The 20643-nt window shown below is 36.1% G+C and overlaps 1 protein-coding gene across 1 annotated transcript in view; it reads left to right on the plus strand.

Moving 5' to 3' along the window:
- The first annotated feature begins 4689 nt into the window (after positions 1–4689).
- Positions 4690–20643, plus strand: part of LOC141402239 (sodium-independent sulfate anion transporter) — a 73934-nt gene continuing 57980 nt past the window's right edge. Inside the window, exon 1 of the mRNA XM_073983131.1 lies at positions 4690–4926. The gene's annotated coding sequence lies outside the window, so the exon portion shown is untranslated. The remainder of the gene's footprint in view (positions 4927–20643) is intronic.

Genomic DNA, 20643 nt, shown 5'->3' on the forward strand with positions numbered 1-20643 from the left:
CCCCTCTTTGCTCATATTGGTATATTTTACACACGGGGATGCATTTTTGTATCATGGTATCAAGCATACTTTTTGTTAAAAAAGTGTCTAATATAAAAAAATAAATAATTTTATGATTTTCAACTAACTTTAGATTTATTAACTCCATAAAATCTCATGCGAAAAATTCTGTTGCAAAAACAGTTGCAACTTTTGGTACCTTTTGAGTAGAGTTGGATTTTTTGCACAAATATCGAATACAACACTGTATTTTTGGTGGATTTGTGCCGGATTTAAAATAAACCCAGTCGTGAGAGGATTTAATTTTTGTATGGCAAATCTGGTCAGATTTGACCAGATTAAGCAATAAATCCTCATGAAGTGGGTTAACCCGGCAAAAAACTGTAGTGTAACCGTACTATAAAAAAGTATCAGTCGGCTTTGCCGACAGATATATACCCTCAGCCTGTATATATTGAAACAATTTTTTCCCAAAAACGTATATATTTAGGGGTTTTTAAAATTTTGGGAATTTGAACCGACAAAAATGTTCATTAGGATTGGAGATCAAAAGTTTTGCCGAGGAGATACTAAAAGGAATGGATCTACGCCGACCATTATGGAAGTGGATCTCCAGCCACTACATATGGTGCCATAGGGGGTTTTTACACCCTTCGTGATGTTTGTTCAAGAAGTATGGACTTGCCCCTGAAAAAACGTTTACCATCGTAATTGAGGCAGCGAATGGAAGTTGCTTCAACAAAAATCAAAGTGATTCGATAGCAGGTCTTAAAGTGAACTTATCCGAAATTTTGTGTGGGAAGTACTGGATGGAGTGGACAAATATAGTCCATATTTGATCCTGATCTATATCTAGTAGATATATTAGGATGTGTAAAGTATGGACCAATTCAGCCACTCCCTTCAAGACTTACCGTATGAACAAATTTTCCGAACATTGACAATTGCGGCAAGTGAACTCGCCCAATGTAAATTGGGACTTTGCAACAGCTTTCTTTGGGTTGTTAGTACAAGTTAACAACCAAAAGAAAGCTGTTGCAAAGTGCTGAGAGGCAAAGGGTTACCATATGCCTCACTTCTCTCTCCTACAAAATGACAATTGCCGCAAGTGAACTCGCCCAATGTAAATTGGGACTTTGCAACAGCTTTCTTTTGGTTGTTAACTTATACTATGTTTACATTTACGAAACCCACTCGATTTCATCTGTCAATTCCTTTGTGTATACGTCAAACGAAAACTCATCTGAAATCGATTGGATTTCATTTGACGTTTGAGCAATGGAAATCGAGTGGATTTCGTAAATGTAAACATAGTATTACCGTAAAATTTCGGTAATTACGGAATTTATTAGCATTTTTTATGATTACCTGTTCAGGCGATGATGATCATATGTTTTAATTTTATTATTTTTCTCTTTCGTGACGAGCTTATTCATCAGAAGGTTTTTGTAAACGAACAAGTAATACCCCGGTTACACTATTGAAGGTTATCCCACTGGGTTTAATAGATCCAGTGGGTTAATCTTTGCTGGTTACTTTGCTGGTTACTTAGCTTTTCGAGTATATAAACTGTCAGCTGATGTTTGTTTACGTATACATACAAAATAACTAATAAAGCCGTGTTTTACACTTTTACAATTTCTCGTATGAGATATCGTCCCCTCTTTGCTCATATTGGTATATTTTACACACGGGGATGCATTTTTGTATCATGGTATCAAGCATACTTTTTGTTAAAAAAGTGTCTAATATAAAAAAATAAATAATTTTATGATTTTCAACTAACTTTAGATTTATTAACTCCATAAAATCTCATGCGAAAAATTCTGTTGCAAAAACAGTTGCAACTTTTGGTACCTTTTGAGTAGAGTTGGATTTTTTGCACAAATATCGAATACAACACTGTATTTTTGGTGGATTTGTGCCGGATTTAAAATAAACCCAGTCGTGAGAGGATTTAATTTTTGTATGGCAAATCTGGTCAGATTTGACCAGATTAAGCAATAAATCCTCATGAAGTGGGTTAACCCGGCAAAAAACTGTAGTGTAACCGTACTATAAAAAAGTATCAGTCGGCTTTGCCGACAGATATATACCCTCAGCCTGTATATATTGAAACAATTTTTTCCCAAAAACGTATATATTTAGGGGTTTTTAAAATTTTGGGAATTTGAACCGACAAAAATGTTCATTAGGATTGGAGATCAAAAGTTTTGCCGAGGAGATACTAAAAGGAATGGATCTACGCCGACCATTATGGAAGTGGATCTCCAGCCACTACATATGGTGCCATAGGGGGTTTTTACACCCTTCGTGATGTTTGTTCAAGAAGTATGGACTTGCCCCTGAAAAAACGTTTACCATCGTAATTGAGGCAGCGAATGGAAGTTGCTTCAACAAAAATCAAAGTGATTCGATAGCAGGTCTTAAAGTGAACTTATCCGAAATTTTGTGTGGGAAGTACTGGATGGAGTGGACAAATATAGTCCATATTTGATCCTGATCTATATCTAGTAGATATATTAGGATGTGTAAAGTATGGACCAATTCAGCCACTCCCTTCAAGACTTACCGTATGAACAAATTTTCCGAACATTTTTGAATTTTTGTGGGGGAGGTACCTGAAGGAGTGGACCGATATGGCTTACCTTCAAACTTAAACTATGTTTGGACAAAATATTACTAAGGCCAAATTTTGGACCGAATCAGCAGATCCGTTCTAGAGTTATCTTGCGCTCCAACCATCACACATGGTGCCATAGGGGTTTATTTTTGCAACTTTCAGGCTATTTTCTCAGGAAGTATGGACTTGCCCCTAATGAAACTTGTACCGTCGTATGGAGGGCAGTGAATGCAAGTTGCTAAGACAAAAATCAGAGCGATTCGAGAGATGGCCCTAAACTGAACTTTTCCGAAATTTTGTGTGTGAGGTACCCCAAGGAGTGGACCGATTGAGTCTATATTGATTCATTATCTAAGTCTGGTACACATTTTACGGTGGGCAAAGTATGGACCAAATCGGTTACTCCCTCCAAAAGTTATCGTGTGTACAAATTTTCCGAATATTTTCGAGCTTTGGTGGGGGAGGTACCGGAAGGAATGGACCGATATAGCCCATCTTCGAACTTAAACTAAGTTTGGGCAAAATATTACGAAAGCCAAAATTTGAACCGAATCGGTTTATCCGTTCGAGAGTTATCGTGCGCTCCAGCCAGACAGACAGACGGACGGACATTGCTCAATCGACTCCATATTGTCTGAAACACATTTCGTCCAAACATACTTGGGGTCTAAAACCTTTATTTCGATGAGGCACATTTTGCCCGTATGAAAGTGTATATACCCTCGTTAGCATAAATGCTGAGGGTATAAAAAGAATACAATTTTTATTTTACGGATTTTTGTCGATAATGGCTACTTTACATGATATGTATTTTACATATGGGTTGTCACTTTTTATATACAAAATGTATACGCAAAGTGAAAACACATATGTAAAATCACATATCGTGTAAAGTACCCATAACTCGAAAAATGAGTTACAGAATTCCACTACTAGTTCAATAGCTCAATTCTTATAACTGAACTAGTTCAGTAATCTAGTTCATAGTTCACTATCCAGTTCAATCATGCGGATTACTAGGCGTTTACACAAGACAGACTGTCTGCAAATACAACTCTGATTTACTAACACTACATACATTTGTCGGCTGTCTCCCAGCTGTCCATCCATTTTCACAGACAGTCGCGTTAACAAATTGTTGACATTTGTTGTAAAAATAAGTGAGATAATAATTGGAATGTGTTGGAAACAAAAGAACAAAAACAAAATATGTGAAAGGAAAACAAAAAGAAATCGACGACTTTCGACGACGACTTTGTCGATAACTCAAAAAAATCAGTTAAGGGGAGTACACACTAACAGTCAAAACTGACAGTCAACGTACTTTAAGGACAATTTTCCGGCAAAAAACAACTTTTATTTAGCTAAAAACGTTTGAAATACAATATTTACGGTATTATTTAGATATTATAAAAGAAATTTTTTAATTAGGCTTTGATATTCACGAAATATACCTCGATGACTGTCAGTTTTGCTTGTCAATGTGTACTATACTTTAGAGAGTTACACTACAGACCTAAAAAATTTTACACATTTAACAAATTTTCCCCCGAAATGCGTTCCCGTACACCAAAAAAGTTGCAAAATGTTCACTTCTCTTTGAACAAAAATGGCGCTGAATGGCTTTCTCTCTAGAAACTTTTTACACGACAAATTTGGGCGAGCAAAATGTGCACCATGTTTGCTGGCTTCTGATTGGTTGATTCGCCGTCTTTGATATTTGTTCCATTTTTTTTTGAAGTTTCTGCCATTTTTCCGTTCTGGTACATTTTGGAAAAATGTGTATGTGGAACCCATTTTCGACAGTTTGCTCTTTTGACACTTTTATCATTAAAAAAGTACTGGAACGAAGCTCCAATTTATAAGAGAGCAGTTCAATATATTTTTTAAAAAAGACGGTTCCGTTATGAATTCTTTTTCCTATACAACTAACTCACACAGTTGTATAATAAAGTACTTTCGATTACAGACACGGTTACAAGCATCCGTCAAAGCAATTGAGTGGTTAACAGAGAAAACATGAGAAACTGTTACTTGGCCGCGAAGAGATTTGACAATTACACGCCGTACACAGTTTGTTGTTTTTATCGGAGGAGAATTTGCACATTTATTTTCGTTGTCTTGTGTTGTTTTTAATACAACAACAGCAATTCAAACTAAACAAATTGATATTGTGTTATATTATAGGGTTAAAGTAAACATATTAAGTTAATAATAAATGTTAATAGTGAATGATTTAAGTGTTGATAATCAATAGAGAGTTAATTACTCCCCAGCAACAATCAAAAAACGGAAAAGTGAGAGTAAGTATGGTGGTGGTGTTATTGTTGTTGTTAATTTCTTTGGTGGAGGGGGTTGCACCAATCCATTTTTTTCTGTAAAGGAATTTATGTTATTAACAGAAAAGTGTTGCCACGTTGCAACAGTAATTTAACATTCGTGGCACATAAATGATATATGTAGTTCAGGTGGCAATGTAAACAATAACAATGACATAAACAATTTATTATGGTTGTATTTCGCTGCTGCCACTGTTGCGGACTGTGTGTGTAATATGAATGAAATAACAGCCAATAACTTTAACTGACTGTTATTTTGTTGTTGTTTTTAATAAAAATATCTAGATCTTGAAATTTGTTTACGTTTTCTCTTGTGTGTTTACAATCTCCCTCGTTGATGGCCAAAAGCAACTACAAATTAGCAAAAAAAAAACAAGTTTTATGAATTATTTTGAAAAGTTGAACGAAGAGAAAAGTTACCTATAAAGGCCGTTGACACCTTAATAATGATTAGAATTATAGTACGTTTATATATAACCGGATTTAACAAACCCACTGGGTTTTTAATGTCAATTCCATTACATATACGTCAAACAAATCCTCATAAAGAAGGTTAACCCTGCAAATGGCTATAATATAAACATGGCCTTACAAAGGTGAAACCTTAGGGTGGAACAAGGTCTACGTTAAAAAGGGTATTTGAACATTTTATGGGATTGTTATAGTATAGTACGTATACTACGTAGTAATAAACCCACTGGGTTTCAAATGCCAATTAAATTGCTAATTCGTCAAATAAATTTCATGATGTAGTGTTTTAAAGGATTTAATAAACCCATTGCGTAGCTAATTACGTGACCTGGGGCTGGAATCTTGTTCTATGAAATTTTGTAATGAAAAATATTTTTTTTAAAATTTGTTCATGTGACATTTATTTCTCTTATAAATAGTAAATAGATCTTGAGATCTTGGTTGTAGCATAGTTTTTTGGAAAAATTGTTTTCTTCTGACAATTTTTTTCTCAGCAGCATTAGAAAATGCATAAGCGAATAGAGTGCTCGCTAAATGAAAAAAAATACGCATGAGTTGCGACATTATTTAACATGTTTTATAAACGATGCGCCAGTCCTTAGAGTATCTGCCAAAAAATTATATCGAGTCTTGCTAAAATATGGGATATTTCTTTTAAGTACGCTATTAAAAGACCACCGTATGTGCGTGAAGATAAAAACGATTTTGAAAAACCACCACCACAACCACCACATTGACAAAATCGTTTTTGAAAAATATATATGTTTTAGACTCATGGCACAATTACCCAGGTAGTGGCATCGTAAAATTTTGAATATGTTATGTCAAAACTTTCTTTATGTTGTTGGGGAAATTACAACAAAAACAATTTTTTATAAAGGGATTTGACTTTTCATATTCGATCAGCTGGTGTGATACCACTACCTGGTAGTTCTGCCATGTTTTACGGCCTGGGGCTGGATTCTTGTTCTATGAAAATTTGAAATGAAAAAATTTCCTTTATAATTTTTTTCATTTGACAGTTTTCTCCTTTTTACAAGTTTTCATATCACATTTTCATAGAAACAGAATTGAGCCCCTGTTCATGTATGTCGCACGGAAACCTGTACGAAAGGAAAGCAGTCACTCGCTTCCGTCTAAAAATGCGTTCATGTATTTCGCAAACTATCGTGCGACTGCCGTTACGTATCCTATGCGAAATACTACTAATTTGAATGTACATTTGTACAACTATAGCTGTGTCTGGTTACCCTAAAATTTGTAACAATTTGTACCAATTGTTGCTGGAAGTCGTCTGTTAACACAAAAAACCAGCAAAAGAGAGCGATTCGAGAGAGACATTTTGACAGTTCTTTCACTGAGAGCTTGCAAATTCTTGCTGGACAAATTTCTTCTAGCAAGCACTTGCAAGCTCTTCTTCTTCCTGAAAACAATCAATCAGCCGTTTTTAGTTTTTTGTTGATTTATGTTTGTGAACATTAAAAACAATTTTATTGTGGAAATAACATAGTCTAATTGTATTGTTTTATGGAGAACAAATTTGTAAAGTGGAAAAATACTTTTTTTTTTTCATTTTCTTTTTTATTTTTAATAAAATACAACGTGTTTGCTTCCTTTGTTGGCGGACAAATTGTTCTGTTTTGGCAAGTCAGCTGATTGCTTGCTGGTTTTTGCTGGGAAGGTGTCTGTTTACTTTTTACAATTTTCTAGCAAAAGAGAATAAAAACCCCTTACTCTCTGAGAAAGTTCTTGCTGGACAATTCTTGCTGGGAAAGTAACCAGACAGACTTTATGTTCGATAAATGAGAGCCAAATGAGAAATGAAAACAAAATCCACATATACATACAAGTATTGGAATATGTGTGATTTGTTTTGTTTGAAAAATAAAATGTGTCGGTATTTTGAATTATTTTATTTAATTGATTTCTTCAAAATAATGAATGAAAGCGCCATTGAAACGTATCTGTAAAATTTTTGTTTTGTTTCAAGAATGTGTTGAATAAATTTGTTTTAAGATTTTCGGTGTTATTTGCGAGTTTACGTTCTACTCGGCAGCTACAAAGCAAGTGAGTGATTTTGACATTCTCTTTCTATAAGAGACAGTCCTTTCGAAATACATAAACCCAAATTTAATGGAAACGTGTACGTTTACGTGTTATTTCGTAGGGCTTGTCGGTCGCATAGATTTTCGTTTCGAAGGTGTTTACATGAACAGAAAATGATTTTTTTCCACTTCCGAAGCGCAAGAAACCTTTCGGCCGACATACATGAACAGGCTGTTAGACTATTGCTTGCTCAGGATCTAGAGGATCTAGAAAAGATACGCACACACGGAAAGTAGCGTTAGACAGCTGAATTTTCCACTTTCCATCAATCCCACGGCAGCGTGTTCTTTCGTACCGGATTGACCCGAAACCATTGTGTTTCGGCCAGCGGCTGCCAACCCAGCAAAAAACCTATGCTTATACGTAGGTTTCTAGCTGCTACAACAACAACAACTTTCCATAAATGAAAACATATTCATATATCTTCATTGTGGGAATTTTGAAATATCGATCATTTATGAAAAGACTACATGTATGAGGATGGACCTATTGTGGGTCCTCTTAGACGAAATCTGTGGGGGTAGGAAAGTAAAACAAAATCGACCGATGATGAAATGCCTTCACATATGGGATGGACCTATTGACGGTCCCCTAGGCGAAATTTATGGAGCGTAGGGATACATGGCGTGTGCAGCTAACTTGGCCATTGGGTCCACTATAAAAATATAATAATCTGCTTAGAGGTTGATAGCATACATTTTGAAATATGAACCGATGATGAAAATACTTCATTTATGAGGATGGACCTATTGAGGGCCCCCCTAGGCGAAATTTATGGAGCGTAGGGATACATGGCGTGTGCAGCTAACTTGGCCATTGGGTCCACTATAAAAATATAATAATCCCCCTTACAGGTTGATTGTATAAATTTTGAAATATGGACCGCGGATGAAAGGTCTTCATTTATGAGGATGGGCCTATTGAGGGCTCTACTAGGCGAAATTTATGGAGCGTAGGAATACATGTCGAGTGCAGCTAACTTGGCCATTGGGTCCACTATAAAAATATAATAATCTGCTTTGAGGTTGACAGCATACATTTTGAAATATGAACCGATGATGAAAATACTTCATTTATGAGGATGGGCTTATTAAGGGCCCCCTAGGCGAATTTATGGAGCGTAGGGATACATGGCGTATGCAGCTAACTTGGCCATTGGGTTCACTATAATAATATAATAATCCTCCTTACAGGCCAGAACAGAATCAATCGTCGCTTGCTTTGCTTGCTTCCCAAATGTCAAATTATAAAGGAATGCCAGAGCCTCCTAAAGGAGAACGCAGGCGGATTCGCAAATAGGCTCTGGCATTCCTTTATAACTTGACATTTGGCGAAGCAACCAAAGCAAGCGACGATTGATTCTGTTCTGGCCTTTACGGTACGGAAACGGAATATTTTTGTATGCCGCATTAGGCCTTTACCTAATTAACTGCGTGTTGCGTGTGCGTTCAAAAATACAAATACAAAATACATGTATTTCAAATTGAAAACAAAAACAAATACATGTATTTTGTGTTTGTATTTTTGATATTTGTATAATTTTATAAAAATGTCATGTATTTTTGAAAACAAATATAAATGGTTGTAATAGTACGTTTATATATAACCGGATTTTACAAACCCACTGGGTTTCAAATGTCAATTCCTTTGTGTATACGTCAAATAAATCCTCATTGAGAAGGTTAACCCTGCAAAAAGGCTATAATATAAACATAGTCTAAACGAAGGATTGATCGACAACTTAACATTAAACGGCGTTTGCACTAGGGCTTTTTGCCGGGTTAATCTTCTTTGTGAGGATTTATTTGACGTTTACGCTATGGAATTGACATTTGAAACCCAAACCCAGTGGGTTAATGCGGTTAAGTGCAAACTGGATATTATACCCAAAAAGGGTAATATACCCAAACAAAAGAACATGAACAATAACAAAATACATATGTGAACGGAAAACAAAAAGAAATCGACGATTAGTATGCATAATTTTCAACTGTTTTTGCAGTTGTCTGGATGCCTACGTCACACAGGCAAGTTTTGCGTTTTTGGCAATCAATACATGAAATCAACTGTCCTGTCATGTGTAAACGCAGGGTTAGGGGGTGGAAATTGGAAAAATAGCAGCTGTGTTCCAGAACTAAACAGTTTTTAAAATTTTTACGACTTTTACACATTTTACTCGAAAAAGCGTTTCCGTACACAAAAAAGTTGTAAAATGTTCACTTCTCTTTAGTCAAAAATGGCGCTGAATGACGCTCTCTTTAAAAACTTTTTACACGACAAATTTGGGCGAGTAAAAAAATAGTAACATGGTTGCCGGCGTCTGATTGGCTGATACGCCGACTTTGACATTTGTTCCAGTTTTTTTTGACGTATTTTCCATTTTTCCGTTCCCGAACTATTAAAAAAAACTTGTGTGTCAGAAAAAATTTTTTGCAGTTCTCTCTTTTACGAGTTTTACCATTAAAAAGTACGGGAACGAAGCTAGTATCTTGAATGAAATATATAAATTAAAGAATATATTCAAGAACGTGTTGTTGCACGTGTCTAAACATGATTTTCATACGATGCAGTTCATTTTACTTTCACAGCCCAGCAAAATGTTCGATGCCAAAGATACTATTCAAGAATGGGTGCAAGTGAAATGGAATGTAATTTTTTTAGCATCTTCACTCATTCTTTTTACAAGAGCGTGACCCCCAAAAGATGCAATACATTTTCAGATCCTAAGCATGTCATCTTCACTAAATCGGTGGAATGGCATCTTCAACAATTCTTTGGCACGGCATCTATACCAATTGTTTGGCATGTCATCTTAATTAATTCCCTAGAATAGCATTTTCGCTAATCTTTGGCATGTCATTTTCACCAACCCTTTGGCATGAATTTTTCACGTCTTGTTCGGAAAATGCTGTATTGAAATATGATTTTCTTGACTTTTTTATTTATTCAAAGCAATTTATGAAATAACTATAATTTAATTATAATTGCAGTTTGTTTTTGTAGCAGTAGTTTAGAGATTCGTTCCCGTACTTTTTAATGGTAAAACTCGTAAAAGAGAGAACTGCAAAAAATTTGTTGTCACACACACGTTTTTTGAAATAGTTGGGGAACGGAAAAATGGAAAATACGTCAAAAAACTGAAACAAATGTCAAAGTCGGCGTATCAGCCAATCAGACGCCGGCAACCATGTTACTATTTTTTTACTCGCCCAAATTTGTCGTGTAAAAAGTTTTTAAAGGGAGCGTCCATGGTACAATAATTCTTAGGTAGGCCACAGCTAACAGCTGATTACAATTTTTTTTGTTATGGCTTAATCTGTCAAAACCGTGTTGACATGCAGAGTTGATATTTATTATTGATCAAAAAATTCAACTCTGTTTTGTTTTCATTTCAACATTTCGTTCTTCTTCTTCTTCTTAGTTTACTCATCCGTTATCATTCATCAAAACAATTTTGACGTTTTACGCCATAGCGACAGGGTTGTATTTTTTTGGCGATTCTCATACCTGGCCTACCTATGAATTATTGTAGCATGGGAGCGTCATTCAGCGCCATTTTTGTTTAAAGAGAAGTGAACATTTAACAACTTTTTTGTGTACGGGAACGCTTTTTCGAGTAAAATGTGTAAAAGTCGTAAAAATTGTAAAAACTTTTTAGTTCTGGAACACAGCTTATATGTTAATTTTTCTGCTTAAAGGCCCCCACTCATTACTCAGTCTGACTGCCAGCATTTATGGTAGTATGTGTAAATTTTTGAAATTTTGAGTATGTATGTGTGAGTTTTCCAAGACTGATGAAAATCAAAATAGTTTTGATTTCAAAATGAACCCCCATCAGTCTGGGTGAATTGTGTTTATTTTCAAATTGTCAATAAATAATTTTGAAAAACAGAAAATAATGTTGGTGTTGGAACACAAAAAACGTAGAATTCATTCATTTTTGGAGGAGAAATTCAAAATTTTTAGACTTGACTTATGGTTCGTGCTACACACTTGTCAGTCACACATACAGAAAGGGTTCATCGGACTGACGGCACAGACTGATAAATGAGTGGGGGTCTTAATGAATGTGGCTACATATTGAAGTTTGTTAGTAGATTTGATGCTGAGCAGATCTTTTGCGTCATGAAACCTTGCCCTATAGATATTTAGACGGCAGCACCATCCCGAGCGTATTGAGCCAAAAAATACTCTGCTTTGTCCTGACAGCGGAAGCTCCTCAGCTGATTCTCAATATTCTCCGAGGACCGCATGCAGACGATAGATAGTTGTTTATTGAATCTGCGACTGCATACATGTGAATACTTCTTAAACCTGCTTGATAGACTTGTTGATCCTGGTTATGCTCCCATCGACCATGACAACTCAACTCTCAACTCTGCCGCCTAGGTGGTGATAATTGTATATTCCTTGCGTGGAAAAGGGTGGTAAGATCAGACAAAAAAGAGTTCAGCAATTCACAAATTTCATCAGGGAAGGCACCTGACACCAAGATTGTACACTCATCCGCATACGTTATAGGTTAGACAGTTCCTGCAATATCACCTCGGACATCTTGATCCTAAATTCTATGCACGACAGGCGTCCAAACATATAATTTATTATCCAACGTTTCAAACTTGGCCGGAGCGTAGTCTGCTCGATGAACTCAAACAGCGTGGAGTGCTTGACAGTCTCAAAGGGTTACTATCACTCTTCTATCGCACGGCTTACTTTGATTGAGTCTTCGACTAATATGTGTAGAGATGGCTTGTAGCGTAGTTGTTGTGCTGCTTGCGGATCTCATGTTATTGATCGGCAACTAGACAGTTATTTCTGATGCTGGGGTCTTTGTTTCGGGCGACTAAAACGAAATTGGTTTGCACGATTCACCTTTGCTGGCATCCTTTCGAGGCTTCAGTAGCTGGTATGATTTCCAGACTTCGGGAACGATGTGTGTGGCTAGCGACAGGTTGAGAACTTTATTGAGATACTCGACATTCGGCCGTCCAGCTGTTGCAGTGTAAGCACCGCCGCTACTCGCAACATAGTTTAATTCCTCCGCAACTGATTGATTGATTCATCTTACAAAAGGTTTTTCAGTTCCCATCACCAGTAGTGAATATTATTTTACGAACATTTTGGAAATGTAGGAATCTACAAATCGACTTGTAGAGCAGGGCTCTCTAGAGCAGACAATGAAACTTCTATAATATCAAAGATTGCAGTCCGACTCTATTTTTTGCTCAATGATTGGGACTTTGGGACTTCCTAGCGTAATAAATCTTACATAGCTTTAATAAATCTTATGCTTGGTTTACATTACGAAATCCACTCGATTTCAACTGTCAATTTCTTTGCGTATACGTCAAATGAAAACTCATCTGAAATCCATTGGATTTCGTTTGACGTTTAATCAATGGAATTGACAGTTGAAATCGAGTGGATTTCGTAATTGTAAACCAAGCATTAGATAAGTAAAAGAAAAAATATATACATGTGTATAAATAAAAATACAAAATTCATCTCTATTGGATCGATGGAATGGGTTCAAATGCTGATGAAAAGATCGGATCTATCACGACTTCCTTCGAATGGATTCAAATGCTGATGAAAAGATCGGATCTTTCACGACTTCATTTGAGCCAATGCAAAAGATCCAGTGAAATCATGGCATCTCATGGAACCACTTCCATAAAATTTTGCTAGAAGTTTGTCCTTTGCTCGAGTGTTTTGAATTGAATTTAAAACTTAATAGTACGTTTACATTTGCGAAATCAGGTGGATATCAACTGTCAATTTCTTTGCGTATACGTCAAATTAAAACTCATCTGTAGTGTGATTCTCTAAGGCATTTTTTTGGTTACCGACAAAAATCGTTAAAATTAAAACGCAAAATTATGAATGAAAAGTACAAATGAAAGTTGACTGATTGTTGTCGTTAAGCATGGCATACACTATCAAATTTGATTGCCAAGCCGATGAACTCCTTCTGTATGTGTGTGCTTGATAAGTGTGTAGCAAAGCATTCAATCTGCAACCGAAATCTTCAAATTTTCGTCTAAAAAACGAACTAACTTAAATTTTTTTATTTCATTCCAAAGACAATGTTTTATTTTTTCAAACTTTTTTTTTGGCAATTTTGAAAATGAACCATATTCATCGGATTGATTGGGTTTCATTTTGAAAATCAAAATTATTTTGATTTTCGTCAATCCATAAAATACACACACACACACTCTCATATTTAATACATATCCTTCAAATTCAATGTTATTGTTATTTAAGAAAACGTTAACAAAAATTATGACAACTCGAAGTACTTTCAATCAAAATTGTCTTGCTGTTGCAGTTTGTGGTTCAACTTATTAATTGCGTCATGGGTGTGTGCCTAAAATGCAACAATGTATTTTATCGAGACAATGTTACTCTTTATATACATATTTGTATTGATATTTTTATCTTGGGAAATTCCTTTATTTTATTTTGAATCATCGACTGAAATGTTACTTATTTATTGGTAACAATTTATATTCAGGAGGTAAATGTAATAACAAATTTGAAAATTGTGATTGTGTATCAATTCCATTGGATATACAATGTATGTAGTACATACATAGGCACAGTGTTGCCCAAAACAAAAGCAACAAATCTAAGATATGACATTAGTGAACTTATGTCATTATTATTATTTCACATATCAGGGCGCAGTCCAAACACAGAGTAAAATTTGGATATCAGACGCCACTTGGAACCTAACTTCTCAAAGAGGTGAAATTAAGATGCAGTAGAAGAAGAACAACAATATCACAAGAAGAAAGAAAGCTGACAGAAAAGACAAAAGAAAGTTCTTTCTGTTGCGAAAGTACCTATTCCCACAATTTTAGCTGGAGAAGTTACTTGACCACTAGAAACTCGATAATGGCAAATTATAGCTAATTCGGTCTAAAAATGTAGCTAAAAACGTCAAAATAGCTGAAATCTGACAGTAGCGTTATATGGGGGCTATACCTAAACGTAGACCTATGACCATTAAGGCCTCGACACATAAGAAACATGGCATTCTTGCTTAAGTCATATCTGATAAATGACTAAAGACCAAGTTCGATCTAATAAAAAGATTTCAGAATCACATTTGAATTAGGTCGAACTTGGTCTTTAGTCATTTACAAGATATGACTTAAGCAAGAATGTCATGCTTCTTATGTGTTGAGGCGTTAATTTTTGGTGGAGAAATTTCTTGATCACTGAGAACCCTGTATGCCAAATTATAAGCTTTGTTCCAGAACTAAAAATTTTTTACAATTTTTACCACTTTTACACATTTTCCCCGAAAAAGCGTTCCCGTACACAAAAAGGTTGTAAAATGTTCACTTCTCTTTAAACATAAATGGAGCTAAATGACGCTGTCTTTAAAAACTTTTTACACTACTAATTTGGGCGAGTAAAAACATAGTAACATGGTTGCCGGCGTCTGATTGGCTGATACGCCGACTTTGACATTTGTTCCAGTTTTTTTTGACGTATTTTCCATTTTTCCGTTTCCGAACTATTTCAAAAAACTTGTGTGTGAGAAGAAGTTTTTTTGCAGTTTTCTCTTTTAAGAGTTCTACTATTAAAAAGTACGGGAACGAAGCTATAGTTAATTCGTCTAGAACATGTATCTAAAAACGTCAAAATGCCGGAAATCGGGCGGTACCGTTATATGTTCTTTAGAAGCACCCTTCATTTTAGAAGCACCCTTAATTTTAGGTGCTATAGAAGCACCCTTTCTTGAAGAAAGGTGCTATAGAAGCACCCTTTCTTGAAGAAAGGTGCTATAGAAGCACCCTTTCTTGAAGAAAGGTGCTATAGAAGCACCCTTTCTTGAAGAAAGGTGCTATAGAAGCACCCTTTCTTGAAGAAAGGTGCTATAGAAGCACCCTTTCTTGAAGAAAGGTGCTATAGAAGCACCCTTTCTTTAAGAAAGGTGCTATAGAAGCACCCTTTCTTTACTAATGGTGCCATATAAGCACCCTTTCTTTACTAAAGGTGCCATATAAGCACCCTTTCTTTAAGAAAGGTGCTATAGAAGCACCCTTTCTTTAAGAAAGGTGCTATAGAAGCACCCTTTCTTTAAGAAAGGTGCTATAGAAGCACCCTTTCTTTAAGAAAGGTGCTATAGAAGCACCCTTTCTTTAAGAAAGGTGCTATAGAAGCACCCTTTCTTTAAGAAAGGTGCTATAGAAGCACCCTTTCTTTAAGAAAGGTGCTATAGAAGCACCCTTTCTTTAAGAAAGGTGCTATAGAAGCACCCTTTCTTTAAGAAAGGTGCTATAGAAGCACCCTTTCTTTAAGAAAGGTGCTATAGAAGCACCCTTTCTTTAAGAAAGGTGCTATAGAAGCATCCATTCTGTTAGAAAGGTGCTATAGAAGCACCCTTTCTTTAAGAAAGGTGCTATAGAAGCACCCTTTCTTTAAGAAAGTTGCTATAGAAGCACCCTTTCTTTAAGAAAGGTGCTATAGAAGCACCCTTTCTTTAAGAAAGTTGCTATAGAAGCACCCTTTCGTTAAGAAAGGTGCTATAGAAGCACCCTTTCTTTAAGAAAGGTGCTATAGAAGCACCCTTTCTTTAAGAAAGGTGCTATAGAAGCACCCTTTCTTTAAGAAAGGTGCTATAGAAGCACCCTTTCTTTAAGAAAGGTGCTATAGAAGCACCCTTTCTTTAAGAAAGGTGCTATAGAAGCACCCTTTCTTTAAGAAAGGTGCTATAGAAGCACCCTTTCTTTAAGAAAGGTGCTATAGAAGCACCCTTTCTTTAAGAAAGGTGCTATAGAAGCACCCTTTCTTTAAGAAAGGTGCTATAGAAGCACCCTTTCTTTAAGAAAGGTGCTATAGAAGCACCCTTTCTTTAAGAAAGGTGCTATAGAAGCACCCTTTCTTTAAGAAAGGTGCTATAGAAGCACCCTATCTTTAAGAAAGGTGCTATAGAAGCACCCTTTCTTTAAGAAAGGTGCTATAGAAGCACCCTTTCTTTAAGAAAGGTGCTATAGAAGCACCCTTTCTTTAAGAAAGGTGCTATAGAAGCACCCTTTCTTTAAGAAAGGTGCTATAGAAGCACCCTTTCTTTAAGAAAGGTGCTATAGAAGCACCCTTTCTTTAAGAAAGGTGCTATAGAAGCACCCTTTCTTTAAGAAAGGTGCTATAGAAGCACCCTTTCTTTAAGAAAGGTGCTATAGAAGCATCCATTCTGTTAGAAAGGTGCTATAGAAGCACCCTTTCTTTAAGAAAGGTGCTATAGAAGCACCCTTTCTTTAAGAAAGGTGCTATAGAAGCACCCTTTCTTTAAGAAAGGTGCTATAGAAGCACCCTTTCTTTAAGAAAGGTGCTATAGAAGCACCCTTTCTTTAAGAAAGGTGCTATAGAAGCACCCTTTCTTTAAGAAAGGTGCTATAGAAGCACCGTTTCTTTAAGAAAGGTGCTATAGAAGCATCCATTCTTTTAGAAAGGTGCTATAGAAGCACCCTTTCTTTAAGAAAGGTGCTATAGAAGCACCCTTTCTTTAAGAAAGTTGCTATAGAAGCACCCTTTCTTTAAGAAAGGTGCTATAGAAGCACCCTTTCGTTAAGAAAGGTGCTATAGAAGCACCCTTTCGTTAAGAAAGGTGCTATAGAAGCACCCTTTCTTTAAGAAAGGTGCTATAGAAGCACCCTTTCTTTAAGAAAGGTGCTATAGAAGCACCCTTTCTTTAAGAAAGGTGCTATAGAAGCACCCTTTCTTTAAGAAAGGTGCTATAGAAGCACCCTTTCTTTAAGAAAGGTGCTATAGAAGCACCCTTTCTTTAAGAAAGGTGCTATAGAAGCACCCTTTCTTTAAGAAAGGTGCTACAGAAGCACCCTTTCTTTAAGAAAGGTGCTATAGAAGCACCCTTTCTTTAAGAAAGGTGCTATAGAAGCACCCTTTCTTTAAGAAAGGTGCTATAGAAGCACCCTATCTTTAAGAAAGGTGCTATAGAAGCACCCTATCTTTAAGAAAGGTGCTATAGAAGCACCCTTTCTTTAAGAAAGGTGCTATAGAAGCACCCTTTCTTTAAGAAAGGTGCTATAGAAGCACCCTTTCTTTAAGAAAGGTGCTATAGAAGCACCCTTTCTTTAAGAAAGGTGCTATAGAAGCACCCTTTCTTTAAGAAAGGTGCTATAGAAGCACCCTTTCTTTAAGAAAGGTGCTATAGAAGCACCCTTTCTTTAAGAAAGGTGCTATAGAAGCACCCTTTCTTTAAGAAAGGTGCTATAGAAGCACCCTTTCTTTAAGAAAGGTGCTATAGAAGCACCCTTTCTTTAAGAAAGGTGCTATAGAAGCACCCTTTCTTTAAGAAAGGTGCTATAGAAGCACCCTATCTTTAAGAAAAGTGCTATAGAAGCACCCTTTCTTTAAGAAAGGTGCTATAGAAGCACCCTTTCTTTAAGAAAGGTGCTATAGAAGCACCGCTTTCTTTCAGAAAAGGTGCTATAGAAGCACCCATTTTTTAGAAAGGTGCTATAGAAACACTATTTCTGTTAGAAAGTGACTGTAGAAAACACGCAGTCAATTTATCGAAAAATCCTTAATATGTTGCTTTTGTTTTGTGCAACACTGTATCGTATAACAGTAGATTAATGTGGCGGGAAAAATTTGGTCTACATAGACTGTACGTATTTTCATACAGGTATATTCCCTGGAAATCATAGCCCCATAAAATAACATAGCCAATACAAATTATAAATTAGTTCACTTCAGCTCTTTGGCCAGTGTTGAGTGGGATTACCATACCCAATATCCCCTCCTAAGAAATATTACTTAAGCTATTTGTGAAATGTATCTCCTGGATATCCATGGTCTGATCAAAGTTCTACTATTATTTTTCTTGATAATCAATTCATTGCAAATGGCATGTTATTGTGAAGAAATCAAGGAATTACCTAAAATGGAATATATTAGGACACGTACAAATTGTGGTCGTTATGTATGTGGCAGACTACTTACATAAAAACGATTGGTCTGTTCCTTCAATTTTTGAAAATGGTAAAATCGGCAAAAGTTGTAAACTGCCTCAATATATATTGTATGGTGTGTGAAGTAAAGAAACGCTTTTCGAGTAAAAAGTGGTAAAACTTGAGGATTCTTGAACGTAAAGGAATAGAGCTGATATGTCGTCGTATTATTTATTCCAAAATTTGTTTAATTTAAGATATATTTTTATTTATATAAATGTATGTATGTATGTATGTATGTGTGTACTTTTGTAAAAATCTCAAATTTATTTATAAAACAAGTAAAAACGGCGTTAAGTTCGGCCGGGCCGAACTTGTTATACCCTCCACCACAAGTTGTATTGAAATAAAATGGAATAATTTGTTTCTTTTCGTGTATGAAGAAGACTTAATACTACATTTCAACAATTTCGGTAAAACAATGTGAGGCACCATTCTATGGGGGCTATTTCAAAACGTCGATCTATACCGACAAATTTCTTACGGAAAGTTTTTAGGCTCAAAGAAGACTAAATACCAAATTTCCCATATTTCGGTAAGAGAATGTGGCTAAAACTTAAAAAATACCGAAAATCAAGAAGTACGATTCTATGGAGATATAGGAAGGCGTGGACCTATACTGATAATACTCTTCTGGAATATTTTATAACTCTTGGAAGACGAAATAACGAATTTCAGCCATTTCGGTTGGATATTGACGTCGCAATCTTCAGTATTACGAAAATCGGGAGGTACCGTTCTATGGGGACTAAATCGAAACATGGACCTATACCGACGAATTTTAGTCAGAAATGGGGCAATATGAAAGCGTGGACCTGTACAGACATATTTCTGGCGAACAGTTTTATATCACATTGAAGAGTAAATACTAAATTTCAGCCATTTTGGTGGAATATTGAAGACACAACCTTCAAAATACGAAAAATCGGGAGGTACCTTTTCATGGGGGCTATATGAAGGCGAGAACCTATACCGACAAATTTAGAGGGGAAGTTTGAGTACCCCCAACGAAGTCTAAATACCAAATTTCACCCATTTCGGTGGAATATTAAGGCCACAACAATCAAAATACCGAAAATCGGGAGGTACCGTTCTGTGGGGGCTATATGAAGGCATCGACCGATACCGACAATGTTCTGGGGGACAGTTTTATACCCCTAAAGAAGACTACGTACCAAATTTCAGACATTTTGGTAGGATAATGAAACTAAAACCTTCAAAATACCGAAAATCGGGAGGTACCGTTCTATGGGGGCTATATAAAGGTGTGGACCGATACCGACAATGTTCTGGGGGACAGTTTTATACCCCTAAAGAAGACTACGTACCAAATTTCAGACATTTTGGTAGGATAATGAAACTAAAACCTTCAAAATACCGAAAATCGGGAGGTACCGTTCTATGGGGGCTTTATGAAGTTGTGGACCGATACCGACAAAATTCTGGGGGAAAGTTTTATACCCCTAAGGAAGACTACGTACCAAATTTCAGCCATTTTGGTAAGATAATGAAGCTGAAACCTTAAAAATATCGAAAATCGGGAGGTACCGTTCTATGGGGGCTATATGAAGGTGTGGACCGATACCGACAAAATTATGGGGGAAAGTTTTATACCCCTAAGGAAGACTACGTACCAAATTTCAGCCATTTTGGTAGGATAATGAAGCTAAAACCTTAAAAATATCGAAAATCGGGAGGTACCGTTCTATGGGGGCTATATCAAAACGTGGACCGATATATCCCATTTTCAATACCAACCATCCTGCAAGTAATAAAAACTTCTGTACCAAATTTTGACTCTCTATCTTTAAAATTGCGAGCTGTATCTTGATTTCAACAGACAGACGGACGGACTGACGGACGGACGGACGGACGGACGGACAGACGGACATGGTCAAATCGACATAGAATTTTATGCTGATCAATAATATATATACTTTATAGGGTCTCCGACGAATATTTCGATGTGTTACAAACGGAATGACAAATTTAATTATACCCTCCATATGGTGGAGGGTATAAAAATAAATCTCACATAGTGATATTATACGTATAAGATATAAATGTAACTTTTTTAAGTATTAAGTGGTGAACTAAAATCCAGAAAATATTAGGC

This window comes from Musca autumnalis, unplaced genomic scaffold (genome assembly GCF_047663935.1).
Source record: "Musca autumnalis isolate F117 unplaced genomic scaffold, ASM4766393v1 scaffold_4, whole genome shotgun sequence".
Classification (NCBI taxonomy): Eukaryota; Metazoa; Arthropoda; class Insecta; order Diptera; family Muscidae; genus Musca; species Musca autumnalis.